At 39.5% G+C, this 20450-nt stretch overlaps 1 protein-coding gene across 5 annotated transcripts in view; it reads left to right on the forward strand.

Annotated features, from left to right (window-relative positions):
* TBL1XR1 (TBL1X/Y related 1) overlaps positions 1–20450 on the forward strand; it is a 108625-nt gene that overhangs the window by 60926 nt on the left and 27249 nt on the right. For 3 of the 5 annotated variants that reach the window (XM_063167286.1, XM_063167288.1, XM_063167290.1), the window contains exon 3: positions 8986–9053. The exons of the other annotated variants lie outside the window; for them this stretch is intronic. The gene's annotated coding sequence lies outside the window, so the exon portion shown is untranslated. The remainder of the gene's footprint in view (positions 1–8985; positions 9054–20450) is intronic. 5 annotated transcript variants of the gene reach the window in all.

The following is a 20450-nucleotide window of genomic DNA, read 5'->3' on the forward strand; positions in this document are numbered from 1 at the left end:
CTCCTCTTCCAAAGTTCCCAATTCAGCCACGTTTTGCCAGAGGAGATTGGTGTTTTTCCACTTTGTTGGTGACTCTTCCATTTAAATCCAGCCTAAAGATGGAGTGGTTGTTGTATTGCATCTCATGGTGCACTGCTGGTTGGAAAAGCTGTTTTTTCTCTGGGAAATAACAAAACTAGGAATTTCTTATGACCATCTCCTGGACACTCACTCCTCCTAGCATCACTGTGTCCAGTGCCCCACCCAGCTTCACTCCAGTGTATTACTTAACTCTACTTCTTTTTATTTTCTTTTGCGTACACTTCTAGATGGAAAAATGTTTGCACTAGCTTATGTGATGTAATAAAGGCTATTAAAATCCAGCATGGCTTTTGTACATATAGTTGCCTGTAATGAAAGTGAGGTATTAATTTGGGAAGGCACACAAAAGGGGTATTGTAATTGAGCAGTGGCTGACATGTCACTCAAAACTCAAAGTAGGTTGTACTATAAATATAGTCTCTTGTTTTGCAATTGACATTTTGCTAGTGGGTGGCTAATTTGAAAGGAAATAGACCAGTGATCTAATATTAATAACTAATTAATAGTTATGTGGATATTTTAAGTCTATTTTTCTTCTTATTTATAGGCATCTATTATTCATCTATGCTGTGTATCCTTTGCGTGTATGTGTAATTCTGAAACTTTTGCTTCGGTAACATTCAGCTTTTGCAGTCAAAAGCTTGATAGCAAAGTTGGTATGTTCTTCAAACCCACTTTTTGAGGATGGCAATTTCAAAGTAAGAACGCTTTAACCACTGAGGGAAGTCTCCCTCTTGAAGCAAGGCCTAAGAGGAATGCCAGTGATGCATTGTCTACAGCTCACCTGCATTTGAGAGTCCTAATCAGCATCACTCCTGTATGTATCCTCTGTTTAAGGCAGAATACAGAGCAGTTTTTAGGCTTCCACTGAAAGTGTGTAGCTCACAGACAAAATGAAGAGGAATAAAAGAAGAAGGAGCATCTCACAGGCAGCTTGATCCTTTGGGATCAGAATAAAACATGCATTCAAGTGCTCATTGCTTCTCACAGCATGTGTGTTACTATACCAAAGAGAGGTGATGTTTTTGTTTGCTCTGATGGGACAAACTTCAGCATAGGGTTTTGTCTCTTCTACCTATTCCCCCTGTCTCCTGCCTTCTCTCTCACACTCACATTCATCTGTAAATTAATAAGCATATGTGATACTTGTCCTTTTAATGAATTCTTAATTGAATTGATAATAAGACAGGAAGTCCATGTGAGAGATTCATTGTACTTCAAATATGCCTGATATTTTTAGATGTGTTTTGTCACATAGCCAAACATTTTTAAATGTATTCCACCGAACTCCATAGAGCAGGGCTGTGACATCTGGGCCGCGGCTGTTAGCTGTGGAATTTGTGTGTGTTGTCTTTGCATCTCATCCCTCTTGTGTGAATAACTTTGCTGTGAGTGCTCAACTCACAGGGAACTAACATTGTTTGCCACTATCTCTAGAATTTGCATTACTCATTTAGCTGCTGTCCTAGGAGGTTTAAGCTATGTCCTATTTCCTGCTGTTGGATTAAAACCCTGCTGCAGTTACCTGTGGGACTCACCTGTTGGTGGGAGCACCCATGCTCCTTCAACCACAGCTGCATCTGCTGCATTCAGGTCTTCTCAGCATTTGTAGCAGGTGTGAGGAAAAGCCCATATTAGCAGCAGGTGTGTGACAACAAGCAGATATACAGCATTCTGCCTTTTAACACCCTGCCCTGCAGAGTGTGGGGGGGAGTTGCAGCTGTTTGCTTGTTGCAGGGCATGGCATTGATGATAGAGCAAACATTGTGTGGGGCTTTTAGCTTTTGTGCCTTTCCAAAGGTGCTGAGCTCTTCTGTATTTGGTCTCCCCAAAGCTGTCTCTATGTTCCAGCATAGTTCACAGTGTCATTGCTGTGAATCAAACAGCTGAGGATAGATCCCTTGGAGCAAGCATCCTCCTCCTATTTTCTTACAGATATCCAGAGATTGCAATCTCAAAGTGCTTTTGTTTGTTTGTTTGGGGATTTGTTTTCATTTGTTTTAGTTTGGTTGGTTTTTTGGGGGGATGGAGGCAGTTTCTTTTTCCTGGTTCTTATGTACTTTGCTGTGCAGAGGGCAGCTCTGGGCAGAGAACCAATCCCAAAAATCCTGAGTCACAGATGCAGGGATCTTAGCTGGGGAGGTTGGTGTTCCAGGCATCACTTGGGATCCAGACCATTTGAAGAAGTGCTTGAGGTTGTTGTCCATTGATAAAAGCCATTGATAAAATGCAGCTGGCAGTGTTTGTCCAGCTCCAAGGACAGAGCTGACACCAGTAATGCACTTGTGGTGCTCAGGGTTGTGTGTGGGGCCAAATGAAGCACACAGGGTTTAAACTCTGCAGGACACATCAGGTTTGAGTTCTCTGATTTCAGAGTCAGTTTGAAGCATGTTGGAAGTGACTGTCAGGGGGCTGTTTTGAAGTTTTTGTCCCTGTATATTTTTCTGACTCTTTTTTGTGTGATGGTTCATGTTTTTATTTTCAGTTCCCTGTGACTCAGGGAATCTTTTCTCTCTGTGTGTTTATTGCAGGCAGTATTTAATATAGTCCTGTTGATTCTCATGTAATAATGAGAACCCATCAAAAGATGCAGTCTTAATCTGACAAGATTTATAGATGCTTTGTTGTTCTCCAGCAATAAAAAAGTCCCTCTTAATACTTAAATTTTGCAAAAATTCTCTTTTATTTCATGTCTTGACATGGTGTTATGTTGTAAGTTGGATTTGATGATCTCAGAGATCTTTTCCAACCTATTTGGTTCTGTGGCAACTTCAGTATTTTCTCCTCTGTAAAAAGCATATCTGCACCTGGGCAATCCTGCTTGCCCTTGTAATATTTACTTGCTAACCTTTTGTATTAAAAATAGTAAACCATGTTTGTCAAATAACATAGCAGGTCACAATACTTCAGGCATCTTAAAAATTACCTGTCAGTCCTGGTAGTGCACTGGAAGTGTCAGACACTGAGAATGTGAAGCAATGGTTCCTGTGCAAGGTTCTTGTGTCTTGAGCTGCTTCTGATCTACCAGTAAATTCAAAGAACTTCACATCTGGTTCTGAGCAGGAGCAATAGACAATTCATATGTTGGAAATAAACAAGTGAAGTTCATGAGTGACTCTCATATAAACATGAGTTTTGAAGTATGGATTATTTTATTGTCTGGAATCCTTGTTTGGTTTGGATGTATAGGCTTGGAATACAGTCTTCCATCTGAATGGATTTTTTACTGTTTTTGCTTTAGTTTCTCTTATGTTCCATAAGTATCTTGCTAGTGCTGCTTTGGTGTTTATAGTTTTGAGATGGTGTTTTCCTACATAAACACACAATTTTCTGAGTAGCACCACAAATAATTGTCCTTCCACAAACATTTTTTCTCCCCCTCTCATATTATTAAAGACCCATTGAGTCTGAAAATTAAGTAATGTAGCTTCCCACAAACATGCATATTTTTCAGCGTAATTGGAAGATGTTTTGGATTACTGTCTTCAGGCCTGTGGAGCCAAGAACCCAATTATAGGCATGGTTAGAAGGTGATCGTGTGCGTTAGTCAGATTATAACAAGATTCCAATAATGTAAAATTGCTGCACGACAAATTAGTTTGTATAGTTTTGACAGTTGTTGCCTTTAATAAACTAAATTATAAAGCAATACACAGCTGCAGTGCTTGTGAAATTGAAGAAAAATTGACTCTTATTTCCCTGTCAGAATCTTTTCCACGGAGCAGGACCGTGGGCATGCGTAGGTCTGGTTTCAGTTGTTCAAACCAGAATTTTGTGAGTCCATCTGTCCCAAGATGATTTTCTCTGAGGAGATGAGAGACACGTTACAAGAACTGCATTTAAGACTTTGTCAGGCACCACCTATTTAATGTTAGTGATGACAGGTGCAGTCACAATCTTTTGTGATGACACTTCTAAAGCTAAGATTTGGAGGGGTTAATTGTAATTTATGTATAAATGGTGACTAGATTAATGCTTCTTGCTTATCTTCACTACAACCTGAGCTCAAGTCTCCTGACAGAGTGCAGGAGGCGTTGATGTGGTAACTCCATGCACCAATTGAATTGGATCTCTGAAATCCAAGAACCTGTGGTTCCCTGGAGTAAGGTGTTACAACACTATAAAACAAAGCAAAGTCTTCTACATTTTAGCAGTCAGGCTATTCAATCAGTAGCTTTTTTACACTTTTCTGTCCTGAGCTGTGTTCCAGCTGCAGGTTTGAGAACCACTGTGGCTGCCAAGTGACGTTTGTATCTATGCTGGCAAGTCTCTATTTTAGTGATATGGACTTTAATTAGATATGACAGAATTATGATACAACCTGCTTTGGGTCCAGTTTAGGAACAAGCCCCACTATTTTCACATGCATTTCCAAGCAAATTAACGCCCAGTTTGAGGTGTGTGCTGCATCCCAGCTACTTGCTATCTGCTCAAAAGGAAGGGAGACTCCAGCAGCACATGGTCACTGCGCTGCAGTTTGGAGCTTTCCTTTTCACAGTCCAGGAGCAGCAAGGGCAGGCCTCATTTCTGAGTGTCCTTGGCTGCTGTCGCTTGCAGGGTTTCAGCTCCTGCACTTTTCTCCCGGGAGAACATGATGGCACTGACTTAATGGGGGTAAATGGGAAGATGAAGGCTGCTCGTTTTCTGTGCGTGGTGAGGGTGAATCTCTGGTCATGAATTCTGAGGCAGGCACGAAGTACAGAGCAGCCTTCTGCTCTCAGTGCTGACACTGATATTGGTTGATGGTGTTAAATAAAGCTGCTGGAGATTGTGTAGAGTGGCAAGGGAGAAAAGGGAAAAAAAAAGAAAAATGTATGTATTTACCAAATTTGAAAATGGCAAAATGGAGGATTTTCAGGAATGAGAATGATGACCAGCTTTACAGTGCTTTTGAGTGGCTTACATTTTGAAGGGTGGTGGTTGTTTTTTGTTTTGTTTTGTTTTTTTTTTTTTGAAAAAGAGCTGCAAGCTCCAGACATCATTTTTAATGAGTATGCAAAATACTGGCTGTAGTATCTGCAACACCAGTCATGAAACAGTACTCTTGGAGGCAGTCTTTAAAAATTAAATACTTCTGCCTTCCAGTTTTGAAAAAATTATTCCTGTGTTTGATTTTTTTCAATAAGCAAATCCTTATAAAACTTAAATGCTTGAAGCCAAATAGCATGCATTATGGTCAGGCCAAAGAACTGGAATATCTGTCAAATAGAAAGAATGAGAATTTCTGCATCTTGTTTCCAAAATAGTTGCACACACTTCTTGCTTCCTTCATGTGCCCTTGGCAGTCAGTCAGCTGTAAGACTTTTTGAACACCATGATGTGCTCTGAAAATATCCTCTGCACTTGGTAAATCGTTAAGAGGATGAATTATGGAAATGACAGTGGGTAAGGAAGAGCAGCAGAGATGCACATTCACTTGGGACATTGCCTTGAGGCTGGTGTCATTTGTTGGTTGGATGGTCTTTGAAATAGAGGCATTAGAGGGAATAAGTTGTAGCAAGCAGATGAAATATCTCATTTATAGTCATACTCATTGCACAGAAAGAAAACAACATCAAATATTATTAACAGGTGGTCTAGTGGGAAGGCAGCAGTAAACAATACTTCCTAAAAGTGGGTAATTCTTCTCTCCTTGATGGGCCACATTCAGTTTATAAAATGCACATCAGTATTTTTTATGACCACATAGTTTACTTTTTTGTCTTGTTTTCCCTAACTACATATGGTTTAAAATCAAAACAAGCAAAACCCTTGTCAGTCATTAAAAAAAAAGTTACTTGTTTGTTTGTTGAAAAAAACCTTTTGATTATTTTTACTTTTTTTTTTTTTTAATTTAAAAATTGAGGTCTAAGTCCCAGTATAACAGCAATAGAGATTTTGTTTAAAAGAAGTGCAAGAGAAGACAAATCAAAAAATGTGGAAAAAACCCCTCCAATGGAGTGGGTAAATGGGCTCTGGGCTGATCAAGAAGCATGCTCTAGTGGCAGGTTAATCCAGCAGGGCTTTCTTGGGTGCCCATCCTCCACCTTCACTGATATTAATCAGCTTCTTCAAGAAAGTGACATTTTCACAGAATCTTATTAAATTAAATTTACCATCTCTGTTGCTCTCCAGTGCCAAGGCAAGTGCAATGTGTTTACATGTGGCATCATCACATATATTGGTGGTAGTGAGATGAAATTCCTGCTCTCTAATTAATTTTGCAGTGGGGAAGTTATGTCTATTTTTGCAGATGGTTTTTAAATGCACAGATATTTTAGGCTGCAGAGGGGAAGATTTCATGCTCACGATGCACAAATTCTTATGGAGTGTGAGCATTTTAGTAACAGACACAGTTGTTAAGTTTGCATGTTAGCATCACGTAAAATGTTGGGCTCTCAAGCCCTGCACATTTTTGCAGTGTTTTCTGTTCTAGTCCTCTCCCCAAGGCTGAAAAATTTCTTTACTCCTTCCTCTCTCGTTCGACTTTTTTTTTTTCATTAATCAGACTGTAGGTTTACAGTTTGATTCTCTTCAGGTTTCTGAAATACACATAGATAGGCATCTTATAAGAAAGAAAAATAAAATACTAAGTTACTTTGAAGTAATTCACAGCTGAAGAGTAGGTGTAGTAATGGAAATTATGCCCTGTGATTATAGGTGAGCACCCTGAGATGGGCTTCATTTCATCATATCACTTGGTAGAAATATAATTAAATGTGAAGTTTTTATCCTGTATCCTTCACTGTATGTGAAGGGTTTTTTGCCACGAATACTATTCACATCACGAATATTATAAATATATATAGAGAGTCTTTAAGTAATGTGTCTCTGCAGCATATGCTAAAATTTTTATTCTTATTTATTAATTTGAAACACATAAAAATATAATTTAGCAGATTCTCTGATGGTTGCGTTGTGAGCTGCAAGTGCCTGCAGAAGTAGCTATCAGGATCCATCTGAAAATTTTCTTTTATTGCTTAGTCATTGCTAAAGGCCGTGTGAAGTTAGGCCATGCATTTCATTGTTGCTGTTCCTCAGCCCTCTCCATGCCATGGCTGAGGGAACTGAGCAGGTTTCTGCTCTCGTAGGGAGGTTCATGCAATGGTGAAATTCATTGTTCAGTGTGTTCTGTGGGGAACTGTGGAGAGGAAAGGAATTCCTCTTAAAGCAGCTCCTGTTGAGGGTGTGGTGGTTCTCTGCTCTCCTGTAGGGCCTCCAGGTTCTTTCTCTTGTTTGGCATCATTTTGGGGGTAATTCCAGTTACTTCCTTTAGCAGAGTTTGTTCCAAATGAATGAAAAATCCTTAATGTAAACATTAAGTGTACAAGGTTCAAAGCATAAAAGTTGAAACTTACTGCTCTGTCTTGTTTGTTCAACCAGCAGGATCAACATCCCCTTTTCTTGACCTTTTGCACTTGGAGTTAAAATTTTATGAGCTTTTAAACTTTACTTCTGATTGTTTTTTCCAAATCAAATTTTAGCAATGCAGTTGGCATATACAGTTAGGTTCCTAGAAATGATCAAAGCAGTACATAATAGCCTAGCAGGGAATTAAAATTACATTAATGGAGGGTCAGGACCTTTTCACTTAGTTCTTGTGAAGTACTGTCAGTGTTAAAGGAGGACCGGGACACTTTTCCAGTCCAGGGTAGTGGTATCGTGCTTTTGGAGATTATTGTGCATTTGGCTGTTGGTGGCTTTTCTGGAGGGAAAGAGGAGAAGTTTACTTGATTCTCTTGGGAACTGACACATGGAAAATGATTGCTGACCAAAATACCCTGTGGCTCCCCAGTCAAAAGGGGGAAAAAAAATTTCAAGTCTTATTGAGCTTAGCAACAGACTAAATAGCAGAGGGTTTCTCAGAGGTCACTGCTTTTAGGATGATGGAAAGTCTGAAATGCTAAGGCCTGTTTAAGGCATGTGTTGCCTTCCTTGGTTTTAATCCTAGTATTAAGGGGGTGCTTTGGAAGTTTTAGTGTTACTTGTAATGAATTTTGTGAGCCTTTATAGCTGGAGTTTAGTACTTAAAAACTTGTTTGTTCCTTTCCTGATGCCCTTCCAGAGGGCAGAATTTGCAGTTTCACTATTGAGTGCATCCTGCTTCAAACAGCATTTTTTTGACACGTGGTTTCTTTTCTTGTGGTGCCCAGACAGTGTTCCTGTGCTTCTGCCTTCAAATCTTCTCATTAATCCTTTGGTTTACATAAGATCACTTTCTAATGATTTAATGTGTAATGAATATTGGTGGTAGGAATCAGCATGTTACACAAATACAGGATCAGTAATTATCCTGATCACAGGTGTGTAATGTTTTAATTTTGAAGTCACCTGTAGAAATTAACTTAATGAGGGTAGTTTAAGGATTGTTTGTATAACTGCCTCTTTAATTTGTTGGTGTGAAATTCAGCTCTTGAATGGTCACTTTTGAAAACACTGGATGGTTTGATCATGGCCTTGTGTTTCCTTGGTTTCCTTGGTTTTTATCTTCCCATTGAATCATTTTATTTGTATTGGTTAACACTGCAATATCTATTGCATCAATACTGAACCCTTTGTAAACTTTTTCTGGAGTCTCATGAAGTTCCCCTTTGTCAATGTGGACAGACAAAAAGAACAGAAATTCCTTTGAAGCTACTGTGCTGTTCTGTGGTGGGGCTTTGCTTTCAACTAAAAGAGTGAGAAGAGGATGGAGTTGAAACTGTGACTGTAATTTGTTTTTTAAAATAAATTCTGGGTAAATAATTAAGGTCTCTAATTTTTGTTTGTTTATTTTCTTAACTAAGCATATATTGTTATCAGTAGGAAACTGAATGTTGTTTTAATTCTTTCAGTAAAAAGACTGGTAGAAAAATAGCTTTTATCCTTTTTTCATCCTTTAAATAAATATTGATAGAAACTATCATAATATGGTTTGTGTTACAGGTGGTGTAATACCAAGGGCTGTACTGCTGCCACATCACAATTTTGTGGGGTTTCAGAGAGTAGTTCTGGTAAGGACACTCAATGATTTATCTATTTATTTGTCATAAAAGTGGACTGTAGTTTGGTACAATTTAGTATTACGTGCATTTACAGTATTTGTTAGGTATCAGTTTCTGCAGTTCACTGAATCCTTACATTAAGTGTTCTTTTATTCAATGGTCTTTAACAGCTCCTTTTAGAGCTGTTAGTGTCTCATGTGTAAATCCATATTCATTTTGTTGAGAGTTATGATATAACACATCAATTCACAGTATGGAAATAATAATAAATAGACCTTTTGTCAAAACACATTGTAAAAACTGTATTGTCTTCTTGAAGTGTGGAGTCACTATTGCCTCTGTGTGTATCAGTTCTTAAAAAAGGGTGTAAAATTACTGTATTTTGATTATAGTATATTTTTTTTCAAGTGCTAAAGTCTTGTATTCCTAAAGGAAAACACAAGTGTGTGGTTCAGAGGGCAAATATCCAGACTGTGTGCTTTTATTAGTGTCTTCTTAAATGTGATGTAGTCATGATTTTGCAGTTATTTTCTTTAAATGTATGTAACTGCAATCCCTGTATAATTTCTTTTGGTTTTGGAAACTTTCCTTAGATATATTTTCTTATCTCTTCTCCATGGCTGGAGTTACAAAGGAGATGAGATTACCTATACTGATTCTTAGAAAGGGAAAATTCCTTGTGTACCAGGCCATCAGCAGCCATGCTCAAGTATTGTGCAAGAGCACAACTGAGCATTTGTGCTTTCAGCAGGAGATAACTGAGACCACATTTGTATCTGTAGAGTTTTTAATATATACCATAATTTAACAAATGTCTTGTGGGTGTAGCAGATGTCTTTTCTTTTCCCTGCACCCCCTTCCTTTTATTTTTTTTTTTTTTTAATTTTTTAATTTGCAGTCCCTTAAAATTTTTGGAAAATTCTCTGTGTGTGCTGTCCTAGGTCATTAGAGGGCACTCAGAGACAGAGATAATTTATTTTAACAAACCTTACCCTGCAAGTAGTCCCCCACAAGGCAGAGAGGATAATGCTGATGTTCTTTGTGGCCTTGCAGGGTAGTGTGGTATTGGCTCTGCTCCAACACATCACTTAGGCAGTTGAAGGCAGCTGGGCTGGAATATGTTTAAATATTCTTCTGGATTGATCTGTATCCATGTTACTTTCTAAAAACAAGGTGGGGTCCACAAGAACTTCTCATTTGGGTTTTCTGGTCACACTAAGAAACGTAAGGTGTTGGAGATATTGAGGAGAGAGAGGGGTGTCCTTGCTTGAGAAATCTCTGGATTGATAAATTAAAGTAGCAAAAGGTGTTGGAAGTTGTGAGTGAATAAAGACTGAAGCCATTTTCCCTTCTGCCACGGCATTAGGTTGGTTTATCTAAAATAATTGGGCATGGCACTGCTCACACTGTGTGATTTCCAGTCCTGTAAATCCATAATGCCTCCAGCATGCACCACTCATGCATGTAGGCTTACTTTAGAATTTCTAAGTCTTGGAGTGGCAGAAAATGGGCTTTCAGATTTACAGGAGAGAAATGGCTTTGGGAAGGTTTGAGTAGCATCACTCAAGAATGTTAAATGGCAATTCTGCAAAGTAAAAACATCATAGCTTTATAAATATTGTAAGAAAAGAAAGATGATGGGAGCTCTTTGGAGTCTGAGAAATACTGAAAATTTTTCAAAATGTTGTGAGCAATTTCTGCAGTACTTATTAAAGTATAATGTCATCTGGAGAAGTCATGGACTTCTTCATCTCTATCATCTCTTTATTTTCAAATAACGCTCCCATTACTGGAAATGGGTGAGCAGAGTTTTACGTGCATGGAATTCTGTTTGAGGCGAGGTGGAGGTAACCAAAGATGACGAGTTCCTTTTTGTCAAAAGCCATCCTATGTAATTTGTTTGACACTGAACTAGCAGAAGCAGCTCCTGTGATTGGTTAATCCTGCAGAAAGCAGAGCAGAGGTCACTTGTGGGACAAGCTGCAGCCCATTTCAGTGCAGCTGCCTGTGTAATAGTGGCCTGCAGTTACAAGGCAGGGTGTATTTCCATCTCTGCTAATGCTTTAGCTTGACTCAGCAAAACTGGTTTTTCTACACAAAGCTGTGGTTGTCTTTCCAATTGCATCAGTGGAGGAGCATTTTAATTCAAAATAGCACCTTCTGCTGGAGGGGGGTCCTTATCAGACAGATGAGGTATTGTCAGGTTTTGAATAGTTTGCTTCAAAGGGGATTAATTAAAAAATTAGTGAGAACAGATGTCTGATGTTGGCCTGAACAGTCAGAAAGAAGAGGAAATGTCCTGGGTTTGAACTTTTTATCTTAATTGGATCCCTTGTGACTCTCAGCCCATTTGATAAGAGTTTATTCAGTAGACTCTCCTGCTTCTACTGTACAAAGCCAACAGCTTTAAATTTTAAGGTTTTTATGTATGGGTTAGGCACTCAGGAAAGTTTTTGCGTACAGCTTGGGAGGATGATTCCTTCACAAAACAAAAACTTTATATACCACAGGCTGCTTTAGTATAGCTTTTTTATATCCCGTGTGCTATATAGAAAAGCCAAATAGTGTTCTTTTAAACGTTTTTAAAATATATTTTTGAATGTCATTATATATTCTTGTACAGGTGTGTTCAGGCTCCTTTTACCAGTTACACCTTCTGTAGAGTGCCAAATTAGCAAAAGGAACATTTGGTATGCTGCTTTAATCTTCTGAGATCAACAATGCAATTACTTCTAGAGATGCAGGTGACTTTGCAATGTGTAGGAGCCGTCTGGGGCTGTGTTATGGCAGGCACAATCATCCAATCTCTGGGAATTTTTCCTTTGCACTAGTATAAATATGCCTTTAGACTTAAGCCCTGATGAAGTATCAGAACTTGGCATTTATTCAAAGTTGTCCTTAGTGTGGGATAATTTGAGTTCGGCAAAATATTCCAATTTCTACAGGCAAGGAAAGAAGCTTGTTTTTATTTTTCAGAGCTTTCTGTGAAAGAAAAGGCTTGTCTTGATGATTCAGATATTGGAACAGTTCCCAGTAAAAAAAAAAAAAAAAAAAAAGGTATATTGCAGGGTATGGAAAATCTGGTCAAGGATGGCACTGACAGTGTCTTGTGCCAGTTCCATGTATTATAGGAATATCACTTCACCATACATACTATTCTTAATATTCTGTCAAAAGACCCTTGATACAGCTTCATTTTGAGGGAAAAAAAAAAAAAGCAGATGCTGAAGGCAGAAGAGGGATCAGCTTAATGTCTAGGCAACTTTTGGAGGCACGAGTGAGTTTTTCATCAAATATATATATGCTTGAAGGGAAAAATCAATACAACTTCTTATTGAACTTTGGGTATAGCTAATACAGATGGAGATGTCTCTGCCAAAATACACAGCACTAATACCTAGACAGTACAGGTTTTGCTCATGAAAACCTCCACAGTCCGATTTGAGGTATGGTACAGAGTAGGACGTAGGGATGCAGAGATGGAATGTGGGCATTGAGGGTGGTTCCTGGAGCAGAAACTGAAAACTGTATAAATTAAGGGAAGAGATACTTGGAAAACAATCTGTCCCTTGTTGCAGAGTTCCTGGGGGTGAGGTGCGTTTGTCAGAGCTGCCTGTGGGCCCACCAGGGTCACTGCTCTGCCCCTCTCGTGCCTTGGTTGTCACCTCACCTGAAAGGACCATGAGAACAGCATGGTGACCCAGGAATAATGCCCAGTCTTTCATTTTGTAAAAGTAAAGCAGCATTCTGCACTGACTCCTGTGGCCCCCTACCCCACCTCTGGCCACTTCCCCAGGCTGTCTCAGGAACACACTCCTCCCTCCCTCCTGCCTCGGCAGCTCTAAGATGTTACTGTTGCTTTATTCCTCTATTACTTCATGATAAATCACACCACCATTGCAGATTGACATACAGAGCAGTGAAAAAAGAAATGGGAATTTCTACATGAGTCTCACATTCCTGATATTTTCAGTTGCAGATGGAAAATAGGATGAGCAGAGTGACAATGCTGTGTCACTGCCTGGGACAGTGAATCAGGGCTGTCTGCAGCTGCAGTCACTGATGTTCCTCAGTGGCCATGCCCAATAGCAGGGCTGACATCATGGGTATTCCTTCCCTAATATTTGATTTAAGTTTAACAAATAAGAGCTTTGCCTCTTTGAATACCAAAAATAATTGTCAGACAGTGTTTGTTTCTTAATTTCTTTCATGGCTTTTGAGGGATAGGTCTTGGTAGGAAGTAGCCACAAAAGGCAAGAACATCACGTCCTGTTCTTCTTTAGAAATAATTCTGATATGGCATCTAAGTGATCTAGATGCTTCTGGAAAATGTAGCTGCCTAACTTTAAAGTTCACCTGAAATTAAATCTTTAAATTCACCAAAGTGAATACAGTTGGTTTCTGATCCACTTCACAGGCCCTTTTTCTGAAATAAATTTGTAAGTGTTAAATTTGTTTTAATTAGTACATCTTTTTTTAAAATGACGAACATCTGATTTAATATTTTTTCCCTGCTAATTGGTCTTTAACTATTGAAAAAAAACCTTAGGTGAAGATGGTTTTGTACTGCCCTTTTGAACCTGATGCTGTTTACACTGGTGACTGATTTCTGTCATTTGTCCTCGGACACTGCAGTTTGATTATTCCTGAACAAAAACGTGCTGCAGTTCTAAGATGGCTTCTTAAAGACCCAGAGCTGTGGTTTGCACTTTTTCATACTGGTGTTGCTTTTGGTTTTATTTCAGAATAAGATGGTGTATGAGGAAAGGAGGCTTTTTCTGCAGCTCAGCAGCCTGTAGGGCAGGGATGGTGCAGGAGAGTGGGAGTAGACATGGCTCTTGGAGATTCACGTGTATTCTGGTTTTGCATTCATGTGACCAATTGCAGAAACACTTTATCTGGGACTTTTGGTTTGGCAAAAACTGGATGGGGGGGGGGGGTCCACTTTTTTCAAGATCCTGCACTCATAATGGTTATTTACCTGCAGATTCCCACGGGCTCATTTCAGGCTGCTGTAGTGAGCAGAGGTGGATGTGAAACTGCTTGGGCAAAGCAAAGAGTTGAGTTTTTAATCTGAGGGTAAACTTTCTTAAGCTTTCTTTAAAACTCCATTCAAGCATAATGCTGCAGTCAGTTGTGAGTTACACGTCTTTAAATCTCTTGAGGTGAGCATATTGGGGCTAGAAGAACTTGTCATTTTACATTTAATTTATTCCAGCCTTTAGGATCTGTTTCATGGCTGTGGAAAAGTTTGAATACTAAATATGATGAATGTTAGCCTGTATTTTCGATACCAAATTCTGCTGGCCAACTGCATTAGATTTTTAGCATGTTTAATATATGGGTAAATGGAGAAAAGGAGTGTATTTCTGCTATTAATGTTCACAAGTACCTGTTTGCCATTAATCCACAACTCATGAGTAATACTGACCTTATTCTAAGAAGTCAGAGGTATTCAAGGTTTTTTTCTTAAAAAAATCCACAACAAGCCCCAGCATTGTTAGTAAAGCTAATTAATTGTTTTCCCTGTCCAAAGGGTGCTGTATTCTTTTTCTTCATCCCAAATTTAAAAATAGATTAAGAAATCTGGCCTCTTCTTTAGTAAGTAGCAGGTTCTGATGTAGTTGCTCTTGAGCTGATTCTGTGATTAATGGCCACTAAAGCTGGAAATTATCTTTCCTTGTTAACAGTTCATATTTTCTTGACTTGAAATTTCAATAAATTGTAACTAAAGGATCTTCTCTATGTCCTGTGGGGTTGTTAGGTTGGATTTTTTTTCCTTTTTCACCCCATTAAGGTATTCCCTCATGGGGGTTTTGTGTTTCATCCTTAATTTTTCAGAAACCCAGGACTCAGAGCAGTTAGTGTTCAACAAGACATCTGCCTCAGGAAAAGAATTGGCAGCTTTTATGCATCACAAAGGAATTTCAGAAAAATTATTTATTCCCAAATTAGATTCTGCCAGAGTACATAATTCCAAAACTTCTTTTCTCATGGGAAAGGCATAAAAGCCTAGTCTTAACTATGGGGAAATAAGCTGGGTTTATTTGCGTTTAGAATGGATCAAAGCCTCCTCAAGACCTGTTCTGTGCACTGAGCACCTCCTCACTGCCTCTCTCTTTTTCATATATGTATATCCTCAACACTGCTGGAGCTGTACTGTGCCTGATAATCCCTGATGTTTTCAAAAATAATGTAGGGGTTGGGAAGGATGCTCACACACACACACACACACACACACAGAGCATCCTTCCACTCCAGGAAATGCTTCTCCTGCTCCATTTACATGGTCAGTATTATTTATGGAGTAGTTCTGTCAACTTTTTACACTGAAAATAATACCTACACTTGCAAATAACTTTGTGGGTGATTAAAAAGCTGAGATGAGCGTGTTCAGGCTCAGACCTGAGGGGCAGGGTGAATGAGGGAGTGGATCCTTTGTTGGGAAAGGTTGTGTTCACAGTCAGTGCCCAGACTGATGCGTGTTTGGCTTTCAGTTTTAATTTGGTTGCTCACCAGGGAAGAGGAACCAGTTCCCAAAGACCTGCAGAAATTTAAGGTAGTTACCCAAGTAATGATATCAACCTTAATACAACCCAGAAATACAGTGTTTTGCAAAAAGGCCTGTTCCAACACCATTAGGCAGAAGTGGCCACCAGTGAGTGTCTCCAAACATGGACTCCAGAGGAGTCACTGCCCTCAGAACTGCTGGGCAAGGGCTGCTCGGATCCCTGCAGGCTCAGCCTTGCAAGCTGCAGTCACACCACAGAGCACAATTTGGAGTCTTTTTATTTTGCTGCTGGTTGTGCAAAAATTCTAGATGTGCAGTCTGGCACTGACTTGATCAGGGAGATGCCCAGCTAACACTTTGTGCTGAGCTGTAGGCAGCAGCCTGGCCAGAGAGGAGGTGCTGGTTGGCTCTGCAGACCTGCTCTGGTCCCAGCTTCTGCACCTGTTCAGGGGCTGGGAGCTCAGAGCAGTGCTTGGTTACTCTGTGCAGGTGTCACTCTGAATCACCTCCAATTCTTGTTGTTATGGCAACATTAAAAAGCTTCCTTATCAGGAGTGAGGGAACCCATGCTGATAAATACCCTGAAGTGCATCAGACAATGGCCTTTCTCCTGCAGGCTGTTCAGGACATGACTCAGGGCACCAGGCTAAACAAACAAGGACAAATAAAATGAACAGGGTTTACTAGGACTAGAAAACACTGTTGTTGATTATGAACTGAATTTTTTTTTTTTCAACCAGCAGCATTTATTTGTGCAAAACGTTAGCAACTTATGTCATAATGGAATAGTAATGAAAGAAGGACACAGAAAAAGGAGGGACTGAAGGAGGCACAGCTGAATGCTCTGGGGAGATGGGATTAGGAGTGCAGAGTATGTGTAGGCAGTGCTTGGTGAGGAGGCGAAAACCAGGGCAAATGTGTGGCCACAGGCTTGAGATCGGATGTCAGATGAAGAGATGAAAGCTGGAAGATGGATCACCAGCTTGGGAGAGATAGCAGGGGCAGTGGGCAGAAGCTGCAGAAGGGTGACACTGTGTGCAAAGGGAAGAGGAGCCCACACAGCCCTATGGAAAAACCCCAGTTGAGACAGGGCTGCTGTTGTAGGAGTGCAGAAATACCTTCCCACAGCTGCTTCTGGGAGCTACATCTGCTGTTTTATTACCAGCAGGTAGCAATGTAAATATTTTAATCATAACAAATAGAATCCATGCCAGGCTATACAATCACTAATCACCATTCCACAGTAAGATTTACAGAACACACAAAACTCCCCCAAAAAACCACAGACAGCTGAGAACTGACTAATTACGAAAGTCTGCCCAAACTGCAGCAGTTTTCCATGGAGAAATACGTGTCATTAGTTGGAGAATGAGTCTTGTTTTGTAAGCCATCAGCATCCAGCAGCAGCCTAGTGAAAAACTGTGTCACTGTTAGTGCACCAGTATCCATCAGCTCAAGCAATTGATGTAGATGTAATCACTGTCTCTAATAGAAATAAAGTCAGGGTAATGGAACATTGTCACAGGATCAATGTCTCCTGTTTTGAAAATAAACCCCCTCAGCTTTGCTTTTGCATTTATGTACCAGCAGGCGACCACATCATTCAATTCAATTGACACAGTCCCTTAGAGCCCTGAATGATCTATTGTGGGAACATCAGGAAGAACATATTGGAAAAAATGGAATGTTCCTGATCAGACTTACAGGCCATGTTATTTACTGGGTTTTCTAGCAGTGAAAATGAGAATAAATCAAGTGAGAGCAGAAACTTAGCACGATATGGAGATTTTTAACCCCGTTTAGCTGTTAATTTCTACAGGTTCTTGATCAAAAAGATTGAGCCACAGCAGTTGTGTTTGTTTTCAGTGGTGGTGTTCACAAATAGAAAATCACTTTTGGATGTTGCCCCTCCCCTCCTTAGTCTCAGCAGAAGCCCTTGATGGGGCTCATTTTGACTGACTCAAGGGCTCTTCTCAATCTGTTATTTTCTCAGAATTTTTTACACAGTTTGATCCAAGCGAGGTTTAATGGGTGTGCTCCCACATTCATCCATAATTAATTTCTTGCAAAGGCTTTAATGCGGCACAGAAGATCAGCAGCCCTGTAGTTGCATGCTTAAAACCAGGTGCATGCCAAAAAGGCATATAGAGGATTTTAAACAACGTTGCAGAAAAGGCTTTCCAGTTTTCACCTTTCTTGGACTTGATTCCAGCAGCTGTTCTGTGTCTAGATCCAGGCAGCATTAGCAGGCAGCTATTTTAGCACTTAGTAAAGCCATTGAGCAATTTCACAAAGCCTTCTTGAGACAGGGTCTAAATTTTGATTGCAGAAGTCTGTCTTTATTGGAATTAGGTATTCCTGAAGGACTGTAACTGTTTCAAGGGACATCCTTCTAATGGGCTAAGAATAGAAGCTGCAGAGCTTGTTTATGTTACCACTGTTCCTGAGATGCCCCTCTAATAAGGTGATTTTCCCTTTTTGAGGGACAGATGGACAGATGTCTGTCCCTGGAGGAATGCCAAGCATTTGTGTGGTGCTTCCCTCTCCATTACAGGGATATATTTAGCTCACAGAGTCTGGAATTTGGACCTTGCAGGTCATCTTGAGGTAATCCATGCTGGCCAAACCTTCACCAGTGCTCCCTCAGGTGATTCTGCTAATTCTGCTCATCAATCAGGACCAATCACTTTCTAATCAGTTTTACAAATGCCACATTTCCAGTTTTGCTGCCATAATCATCTGTCCAACTTGTGTGTGGGTAGGACAGTCTGACCCTGAAGGTCGACCCATCAAGCCACAGGTTCTTCCTTTCTAAAAATGCCTTTGATCTGAATTAGACAATTGATCCAGGAGCATTTAATAATGTTTAGCTATATTTCCTGGTATGTTCTGGTAATTATTCAAGTATTGGAAGAGGATGGTGGTTTAATCTTTAAACAACTATGTCTGGACAGTTTTCACTTAATCTCAGTTTGTCTCCATCAGGGAGCCTCAGCTCTGTGATTAAAATTCCTTCACTAAACAAGATGTTTGGGCTTGGGATCTTGTGGGGAGTCAGGGAGGGATGGCTTTCATGAAATAATCAAAAAATATTTCATAAGCAGCACTTACTGCTAGAGGTTTTATTGCATGTTCTGAGCAGCTGAGTTTGGCTTTTAAGTTATAAAGGAACATATTTGTGTCTACAAACTATCAGGACTAGCTGCATTTCAGCAAGGTTGTGATTGTCATGCAGGAGAGTTGTGCCTTTAAAGAGATGTCACAGAATCACAGAATGATTGGCATTGAAAGGAACCTCTGGAGATCCTTTAGTCCATCTGTGTCTACTTTCATTGTTACCCAGAGAGTTGAAAAGTCTTTAAAATACTAATAAACAATATGTCTTTATTATTCTGATACAGGAAATAAGGAGACTCTTCCCCAAACATAATTTCTTCTGGTGTTGCATTGTAATAATGAGCATAAAAAAGGTTTTAAGAACGTAAAGTGTTGAATAAAGTGTCAATACCACTGTGTCTTTGGTCAGCCTAGGGATTTACAAAATGTGGCTGCCAAGAATCACTGCAAGATGCCCTATAGCTGTCCAGGAAGGTGTATTTTCAACTGCAGAAAGCCCAGAAGTTTGCAGCTCTGCAGCCTTAGCTGTGGAAACACAAAACTGGATGTGCTGTTGCTTGTGTCTGTGCTGTCACATCCGGAATTCCAGCTCCTGGGTCACACAGCATGGGACTTTGGGGAGGAGATTTGGAGTTCAGTAATTAAATACTACTTTGCTCTAGGCAAAATCAACAAATGGGCTTCATCTGCAGCATATTTTGTAACTGTACTCAGGACTGGGCTGCATTTTTCAGATAAGTAGACAGTAACTTACTTTTAGCCAAGGTTCTGGGTGATTTTGTGTTTTGTTGTGGGTTTTGTTTGTTTTTTATTTTTTTTTCCTTCTCTTCCCTTTCAGGGTTGTAATTCTTTTTCTTCAGAAGATTTCAGACTGGCTTTGTCATCTTGTATTCTTCATACTCTCAAATTGGCATGGAAAGGCAGAGACTGTTGCCATAAATTAGGTCACTAAAGCTGAAGTACAGAATACAAATATTTATCGCCTGAGCTAAGGAAGGCAATTCAGATGAGGAAAGGAAAAGTTATTTTTTTTAGTGTTCGGAAATTAAGCTATATTCCTGAGGTTAAAAGCAAAGCAATAGAGTTAAACAATGAACATGAGAAACATCTCTTGGTTTAAATTACTAGAGGGAAAACTAGCAAAGCCTGATATGAGAAGTCAGTAAGAAGGCTGATAAGATAAAATTACTGATAATTTTTTTACAAGTGCACATCTGACATGTTATTAAATCTTAAACAAAAGGGCATTTACCTACTAGCAATTTAAAGACACAGGTAAAAATGCAGAAAATGAGAGCACTATTTTGAGATATTACAGAAAACACTTGGGCATTTAACTTGAAAAATGTTTTTCTTTTCATTCAGAATGATAGAATTTCTAACTGCAGATCATCAGATAGTAGGAAAACTTTACTAAGAGTTCAATTGCACTGTGCCCAATTCAATATTGGCTGGCATCACTCAAGTGAAGATGTGAAAGAGCAAATAGGAGTGTTTAGAGCAAGTAGTTGGTGCACTTGGAAGAAAAGTCAACCTTTGTTTTCTTTTTACAGTGTGACAAAATGTTCTTTTGATTGAAATTGGTATCTAATAAATTCTTACACAGAAGGATGTGCAACCCGAGTCGTAGACTGCATGCTTGATATAAAGGAGCCACTAATTAATTTTATGAGTTTTCCTTTATAAAGCATTTCTAAAGGGCTATGCAGAACTCTTCTTTGGATGTAAACTTAGGAATTTCCTCAGCCATTGGGAATGGACCCACCATGTTTTTTGGA

Source organism: Melospiza melodia, chromosome 12 (genome assembly GCF_035770615.1).
Source record: "Melospiza melodia melodia isolate bMelMel2 chromosome 12, bMelMel2.pri, whole genome shotgun sequence".
Lineage (NCBI taxonomy): Eukaryota > Metazoa > Chordata > Aves > Passeriformes > Passerellidae > Melospiza > Melospiza melodia.